We start from the raw sequence: 9,090 nt of genomic DNA, 5'->3' as shown, positions 1-9,090 counted from the left end.
TATTACTATTAATAATAATAATAATAATAATAATAATAATAATAATAATAATAATAAAACAAATTAAATGAAATTATACGTGCTCAAAAAGGAGTAGGAGGAAGTAAAAATGTATGTACTCCTACCCTCAATTTCTATTCCTCATGATCATTATATAGCAATTATTATTTTGTATGAATATAATAATAATAATAATAATAATAATAATAATAATAATAATAATAGTATAACAATATCACACATCCTTTTACCTATATACACTAATATGATATCACCCATTTACAACTTTTCCTACCAGATATTAATAAAAACTAAAAAGAACAAAAACAAAACAAACAAAAACCCTCAAACAAAAACACATATACATACATAATATAAATACATATAATATTCTATATTGTCCTATATAGTAATAATATATTCATATATCCATATTTAAACTGGATATTATCAGTGCATATGTGTCAAAGCCCCACTATGAAAAACAACCCCCCCCCCCCCCCCCCCCCCCCCCCCCCAAAACAAATGCTATAAAAATCATTTGTTTGTATTTGTTTTTAAACTGTTTGATGTTTGGACATTGTTTCAGCTCCACACTCAGTCTGTTCCATAGTCTTACACCATTATTGGATAAACAGAATCTTTTCTTCGTGGTTCGACATGATTGTATGTAATTATGTAATAATCATGTGGTTATAAGGTGGAGTTAAACAGTCTGATGAAGGATTTCCTGTGTCGTTCACTGGTGCATTTGGGAACAACTGTGAAAAATCTGACAAACTGTAAAATCTGACAAAAAAAAAAAAAAACTTTTCATGTAGTTCACTGTAAGTTACCTGCCCTAACACCTTCAGCTCAGTCATTACAGTAAGTGATCGATCAGCAACAAATGACAGATGGTTCCTGCCTTTTCAGACAAAACACCATGATTAGTCTAATTCAGGAAACGGCTGAGCTCAGTATAGACTTTATTGATGGAAATGTTCCTCTTTCTGCTTTCTGACCCTACAACACTGTGGTCGGTTCATGTGTCTTTGACTGTAGTTTTTGTTCATTAGAAGTTATAGAGATGCAAGTTTTAAAGGAACTGTTTTAACATTTGTACTTGTGTTATTATTTCTTTATTTTTCTAAAACATTTCTAAATTGTGTACAGCAGCATGTGCAAATCCTCCCACAGAGTATTACGGATGACATTAACGCTACAGGAGGCAAAAACAGGAGAAGAAGACTACACACCTACAGCAGACCCTCAGTCCAAACCAAAAGACTAAACATGAATGTAAATGAATCTAAAGTTTTATGCTTGAAAGGAAAACTGAAGTCAAAAGCTTCATGTTGAGAAACTGATCATAGTACTTATCACGTTTTGCCTCATGACACTAATAAAATACGAAGCACTCCAGCTTTATGTTTGGTTTTGTTTTTTTCTCTCTTTGTTTTTCTTTGTTGTTTTTGGTTTTAAATGTTGATATTCTAAATAAAATAAACAAACAAACAAATATAACATTTCCAAAAAAAAAAAAAACCAAACAGGTTTTCTCTTTAAAAATTCTTTTTGTAATATTTGACTTTATTATCTAGTGAGGAAATTGAGCTGAAAATTGAAACCACGAGAAGAATCTCCTTGAATGTGTGAATGTGTTTCCTGCACTAATATGAGTGCAGCCTCAGGTTACTAAAGCTCTTGGTGTCTATCTGGTGGGAAAGCACTGGCCAGTATATCTTTTAAATGGTGAATGTTTTTTGTGTTTTTACTTATATGTGATCTCTTTTTATCTTATTACCTCATTGCACTGGGACCTGAGTACACATTTTGGTCTTTCATGTGCATTATGGAATGAATGACAATAAATGAACTTATAACCTTATAACCTTTTTTTTTTTTTTGCTAAAATTAATTTGGTTTTGATCATGTAATAGTTTGCAAATAAACATAAATTTTAGATGATATTTAGTCTATATAATGTATGTTATTATGGACAGAGGCAGAAAAGCCAGGTGTAGATTACTGCACAACGGCAGAATTTTATTTTCTTTGGTCTGGATATGTACAGTCAGTCCAGTTTGGATTTACAAGGCTGACAATTAATACTGAACAAACAAGAACTCAAACTATGAATTATGAAAGAGCTGCAGCATCTGAAACTGACCACAATGAACATTTGACAGATAAACAGAACCACAGTGCTTCAGTTTCACACTCACAGTTTGTCTTTTTTGGATTGGGATTGTCTCTCACAACTCACCATATATTTTTTATTTGTAAGTTTTTTCATTTTTATTTTTATTAATTACTGGAAATTTCAGGCGAACCCTTTTGAATTCCAGGCAACCCCACGTGGGGTCCCGACCCCAAGGTTGAAAAACACTGGTGTATAATATGTCTTTTCACTGATGGCAGTGGCAGATATTTATCTGTAAATAAAGGGTTTTTCATCAGTTTTCTGTAGGGATGCACCGATACCACTTTTTTCCAGACAGAGTACGAGTACGAGTACTTACATTTGAGTACTTGTCGATACCGATACGAGTACTTAATAATTCCATTCCATTTGTTAGTTCCTTTTGTAAATGTGTTTTATTGTCGTTGTCATTAGTCTGACTGGAACAAAGTGCTGCTACTGACATTTAATGTGTTGGAATGAGTGTTTTTCAATTAATCCACCAGGGGGCGCCGCTCTTAATTAACCAAACTGGACAAATACCACGAAGAAGAGGAAAGTTTTTTGAGAAAAAGAAGAAAGTCAGTAACAGCAAACATGGAGACGACAGAAGCAACACTGATGTGATACTAATATTGCAGCGTTTTCGCTGGTAAGGTTTAAAAGCGAAGCTTCAGCAGGAAGAGAAAAGAGAAATGAGTGATAAGTTTTGTTTTCACTTCCGCTGGCGGCGGTCCGCACCACTCCGTACACTTCTCCGTCTGGGTACGCATCTGCCAGCACCTGGAAAACGGATGGAATGTACGCAGAGGACGGACAGAACGCTCCATCCATATCTGTCTGTGTCTTTAACGTTACTTGCAGTCAGCGTTACTTTTATCACCGTCATTTATTTTGAAAAATCTCCACACTCTTCACATTCTCCACACATTATTCCACCGCTGCGTACCTGCCGCACTGAACTGGGAATGTCACACGGCCGTAAGTGGTATCGGTGCATTTGTATAGGATTACTTTTACGAGTATGAATACAAGTACACACACTGAGTATCGGGGCTGATACCCGATACTCGTATCGGAATCGGTGCATCCCTAGTTTTCTGTGCTAGAACCTTTGCTCATTCAGAGAAAAACAGAAAGTAAGGTACTGGTTATCAGTATAAATGCATCCTGTGTCCCTATAGTTTATGTTTTTAGTATGTCTGTGGTGATGACAACTATAAGGGGTCAAGTATTTTTTAAATAATCAGTCCCTCCAGAAAATGTGGGCAAAAATCTTTAATTATGCAATGGAATATGCAGAGTTTTTTATGAGATTTTATGCAGCGAAATTGTGGGGATGGGAATTCCACGCAGCAGTAATTTCACTGTCTCTTCGTCAGTGTTGAACCCAAATGTCACCTTTCCCTCCATCCACCGACTAGACTCATCCTTTAAAACAGCTCTGGTAGACTGGAGAGTATTCTGTTGTAGCGAACTGGCTCGTTTTCTTGCCGAATCTGTGTGAAACCACTTTCACTTGGTTGCTGCATAGAATTTGCTGTGTTAACTACATTAGCCAATGTTAACACTGATACACAAGAGTTAGTCTGCAAATTAACCCTTTATCATGACACTTACAATGCACTGTTGGTGTTTTTATTAAGTTAGCATTAACTTGGAAAATAGTGGTCATATATTTGTATATTTTGTGTCGCTGTAACACACAAATGACAAAATGGAGAGTGTTCTCTTTGGAGCTTTTTACACACATACACACACCTCTCCTCCAAAACCTTATACTTTCCATATTAGTGCACAAATGACCTTTTGTTCCTTCATCTTTTAGCCATGCCCTCAATTAAACCTAAGATGTGAAATATCCTGTGGTGTAGCTCAAACTGCAGAAAAAAAATCACCTTTAAAAGGATTAAATGATGGGGCTAAATTAGAACAAGAAACACACCCATCACTCTCACGCATTAAAATGCGTAGTTTGAAAGAGCAATAACTCCCAGAGCTGAGCATGATAGAATTATTTTACCTTTACAGTATACACAGACCTGTGTCTAGAATATTAATTTGAGCAAATACATGGAGACAGGGACTCTTCAGGACATATCTGCATATACATGAATCACTGCTACCTAGGTTACATGGATTTTGCAATAAACATGCTTTATCACATAGTTAACTTTATATGTATTGATCGAAGGGAACCTGGGATCAATACGCTGTATGTGATCAGCACAGACAAAAACCCTGAGTGGTGATTCAGACGATTAGACGCTCAAAGTCACCGGTCCTGTCAGCTGTTCAGGAAACTGTTCATCCTCTTTGCACAAACGACATCATCAATATGAGCCAAATACTTGTCAGTTACATTAGGAAACTGTGTTATTTGTACAATTGTTTCATATTCTTCTTGACGTTGATGTTAAATCACTGGGGATGTTCTGCTGCATTGATCACCCACCGTTCCCATCAGTGGGTGAGCATGAAAACATTTATATCTGAACATTAAAGAGCAGACTTAGTCTGTTGAGGCAGATATCGGGAAAACTGGCTCTGGTTGTGACATGTTTTTCTTCATCACCTGTATTTCACTTAATTTCTGAACTAGAGGCTCGATCACAGACGTCATGAAAATCCACCTGTGACTAAAACCATCTACTGATCTAAAATGTTCAGTACCTGTTGATCCACTAATCCTATCAATATATTGAAATAACTGGTGTAAAATACAGTTTTTCATCTTTTCATGGTCATCAGATATGATCCATTTAGACGTTCAGAGGCTCCATAGTGAACGTGGAAACACCATCATCTTTGACAACATTGATTCACCAGTAAAACCCATGGAGTTGGAGCAATGACAGTGGATGGAGACACTTGTTTTTATGTTCAGTTAATGGTATATTTTTCTCCAAAATCACATTTTCTTCAGTTTTCTCTGTTTTTGCTATAATATCATTCAACTTTAATGTTAATGTTTGTGAACATCTCCATCACAGGTGTCAAACATGCGGCCCGGGGGCCAAAACCGGTCCGCCAAAGGTTCCAATCTGGCCCGTGGGATGAATTTGCAAAGTGAAAGTTAGGGCATCAAGCTAAAAAATAATATCATAATTACCTATAAATAATGACAACACCAATTTTTTTCTCTTTGATTTAGTGCAAAAAACATTAAATTATGAAAATGTTTACATTAGCAAACTATCCTTTAAACTGTGAATAACTTGAACAAATATGAACAACTTGAAATGTAATTAAGTGCAATTTTAACAATATTCTGTCTGTTACTAAATGTTTTGTGCCTTTGTAGATCTGATCTGTCATGCATATGTATAAATCATAAGTCGAGGCATAACATTGATAAAATTGTACTTATATTTGTTAACAAATTCCATTTTTTTCAGGTTATTCACATCCTTTTTGTTTGGATAGTTTGTAAATGTAAATATTGGCATAATTTAATGTTATTTTTTGCACTAAAACAGTTTGGAGTTGCCATTATTTATTGGCTATCATGCTATTATTTTACTTCAGATTAAACTGGGCTGAATGTGGCCCCTGAAAGAAAATGAGTTTGACACCCCTGATCTACATGATCAGTGGATTAAAGACATGATTTTCACTTAAAAATGCAAAATATAGAGTATAATATTAGAATAAACGATCAATCACTTAAGAAAGATTCAATGTAGAGGAAAAATTGATGGGAACTGACATAAATGTAGCCCTGGGTCTTTATGGGATAAAACAGTCTGGTGAAACTAACACTAGTAACATTCATTTCTGAACCTGCTTTATCCTCACTAGGGTCACGGGGGTCGCTTGGAGCCTATCCCAGCTACATAGGGGCGAAGGCGTGTTGAGCCGCATTATGTAATAAATTCCCATTGTGTAATAAATAGTTCAAAATGTAATAAGAATGTCACGTCATCTTGTAATAAAGCCGCATTATGTAATAAACTGACGCATTTTGTAATAAACTACCTAAATACATTATGTAGTAAATTTTTTCGCATTATGTAGTAAGTTATTACAATTTGAGAAATTTATTACAAAATGCACTTGACCATTTTTATTTTCAGGAAAATGTAATGAGCTAAATTAATCTTTAAACTGTGTGGTTAAAGTTCTGATTATTACCTTATAGCTCCTGTGTCTAATTTCTTCTAAATTGCTCTGAAATTATATTAATTTGGATTGTTATTACATAATGAACCATGCTATTACATTTTTTAAATAGAAATGTGTCAAGTGCATTTTGTAATAAATTTCTCAAATTGTAACAACTTACTACATAATGTGAAAAAATTTACTATAAAATGTGTTGACGTAGTTTATTACAAAATGCGTCAGCTTATTACATAATGCGGCTTTATTACAAGATGATGTGACATTCTTATTACATTTTTAACTTTTATTACATAATGGGAATTTATTACATAATGCGGCTCAACAAGGCGGGGTACACCCTGGACAAGTCGCCAGGTCATCGCAGGGCTGACCACTAATAACATATTTGATCATTTTCTACTGTTTCTCTGATGTTCAATAATAGGCTTTGAATATTTCTGCCCATTAACGCTGGAATAATTTTGTTTTCCAACACATTCCTCTCTTCTTCCCATTGATACATATCAGTAAACACCTCTGACCAGGTTCAATGACTCCATACTGAGTCCCAGTTTAGACGTTATCTGTTAAGAATAAATCACATCGTCATAATCATTTCATGAGAAGGTAAAAATATTGTATTCTACCATTTCATATTCTTCTTGACAGTGATGTTAAATCATTGGGGGTGTTCTGGTGCATTGATCACCCACTGTGGCCATCAGCAGGTGGGCAGAAAACACTGATCTCTGAACAGTAAAGAGCAGACTTTTATTAGTCTGTTGATGCAGATATCGGGAAAACCGGCTCTGGTTGTGACACTTTTTACTTCATCACCTTTATTTCACTTAATTTCTGAACTAGAGGCTCGATCACAGACATCATGAAGTCATATTAGATGCGTTGTGGTCCTTTTCTTTTAGAATGTTCCCTAGAATAAGAACCTCAGCAGGATGTAGCACATGCTGTTTGACGGACAGATAGAAGAAGACCCAGGAGTACGTCTGAAAGAGGACTGGAGAGAAAAAGAGTTAGTCTTCTTAAACAAACTTCCTTAACATTCTTTATGCTTACGGAATTCTCTAGTGCAGGGGTCTCAAACTCATTTTATTTCAGGGGCCACATTCAGCCCGATTTGATCTCAAGTGGGCCAAACCAGTAAAATAATACCATAATAACCTATAGATAATGACAACTTCAAACTGTTGCCTTTGTTTTAGTGCAAAACCCCGCATTAAGTTATGAAAATACTTACTTTTATGAACTATCCAAACAAAAAAGATGTGAATAACCTGAAACAACTGAAATTTCTCAAGAAAAATGAGTACAATTTGAACAAAATTATGCCTCAACTTATCATTTCTACACGTCCATTATGGATCAGATCTACAAGGACATTAAACACTTAGTAACAGGCAGAAAATTGTTAAAATTGTGCTTAATTTTCTTTAGAAATTTCAGGTTATTCATATTTGTTCAGGTTATTCATGTTTAATTGTTACTGTACAGTTTGTAAATGTAAATATTTTCATGATTTAATGTTATTTTTTGCACTAAAACAAAGACAAAAATTTGAAGTTGTCATTATTTATAGGTATAATGAAATATTATTTTTTTCACATCAAACCATGAAGAAAATCTGGAGTCATTATTTTTTGTAGGTTTTTATGCTGTTATTATTTGACTGTAGATCATATTGGTCTGTATGTGGAACTGGAATAAAATGAGTTCAACAGCCTTGACTGTGGAATTTTTGCACTTTGCTAATTCATCCCAGGGGCCGGATTGGAACTGTTGGCGGGCCGCATTTGGCCCCCGGGCCGCATGTTTGAGACCTCTGCTCTAGTGCACAGGTGTCAAACATACGGCCCGTGGGCCAAAAGCAGCCCGCCAAAGGGTCAAATCCGGGCCATGGAATGAATTTGTGAAATGCAAAAATTACACAGAAATACTTAACATTCAAGGATATTAAAATATTTTAGTATTAGTTCCACATTCAGACTAATATGATCTAAAGTGGATCAGAATACTATCATAATAATCTAAAAGTAATGACAACTCCACATCTTTCTCTTCGTTTTAGTGTAAAAATAAAATTACATGAAAATGTTTACATTTAAAATCTAGCATTTAACAAAAAAATGTGAATAACCTGAACAAAGATAAACAGCATGAAATGTCTTAAAAGAAAATAAGAGTAATTGTACCAATATTCTGCCTGTTATTAAATATTTTGTGTATTTGTAGTTCCATTGTCATCTGTAAGTTATAATGTACATGTGGAAATGATAAACCAAGGCAGAATATTGTTAAAATTGCACTTAATTTTCTTAAGACATTTCAGGTTGTTCATGTTACTCAGATTTTTAAGGTAACTTTGTAGTGTGAACATTTTCTTAATTTATTTTGACCTTTTTTACTGGTCCGGCCCACTTGAAATCATATTGGGCTGAATGTGGCCCCTGAGCTAAAATGAGTTTGACATCCCTGCTCTAGTAAAAATAAGGCTGAACAATGTCATATTGTCATCAGTAGTTTGTGTTGACATCATCGTGTAACAGGTAGTGTAGATTTCAGAACAGTCTTTAACAAGTGGTGCCAGGCACAACAAACCCCTCCCCTCGCACATATTTTGTCCATAATAAGTATCTGGGAAAAGTTCGGGTTTTTTTCGATCTTGAAAAATTTGAATTTTGACCTACTTTTCCCAAAATGTAATCACATCTATTCTGGGTCACTGGCAATCTGTAAACCCTATTTGGTATGAACTGAACTAATAGTTTTGCTGCTGAAGTGTTAACAAACAAACCAAACCAAAAACA

This window comes from Sphaeramia orbicularis, chromosome 17, assembly GCF_902148855.1.
Source record: "Sphaeramia orbicularis chromosome 17, fSphaOr1.1, whole genome shotgun sequence".
NCBI lineage: Eukaryota > Metazoa > Chordata > Actinopteri > Kurtiformes > Apogonidae > Sphaeramia > Sphaeramia orbicularis.
The sequence above is the reverse complement of the archived record's forward strand: the minus strand, read 5'-3'. Positions refer to the sequence as shown.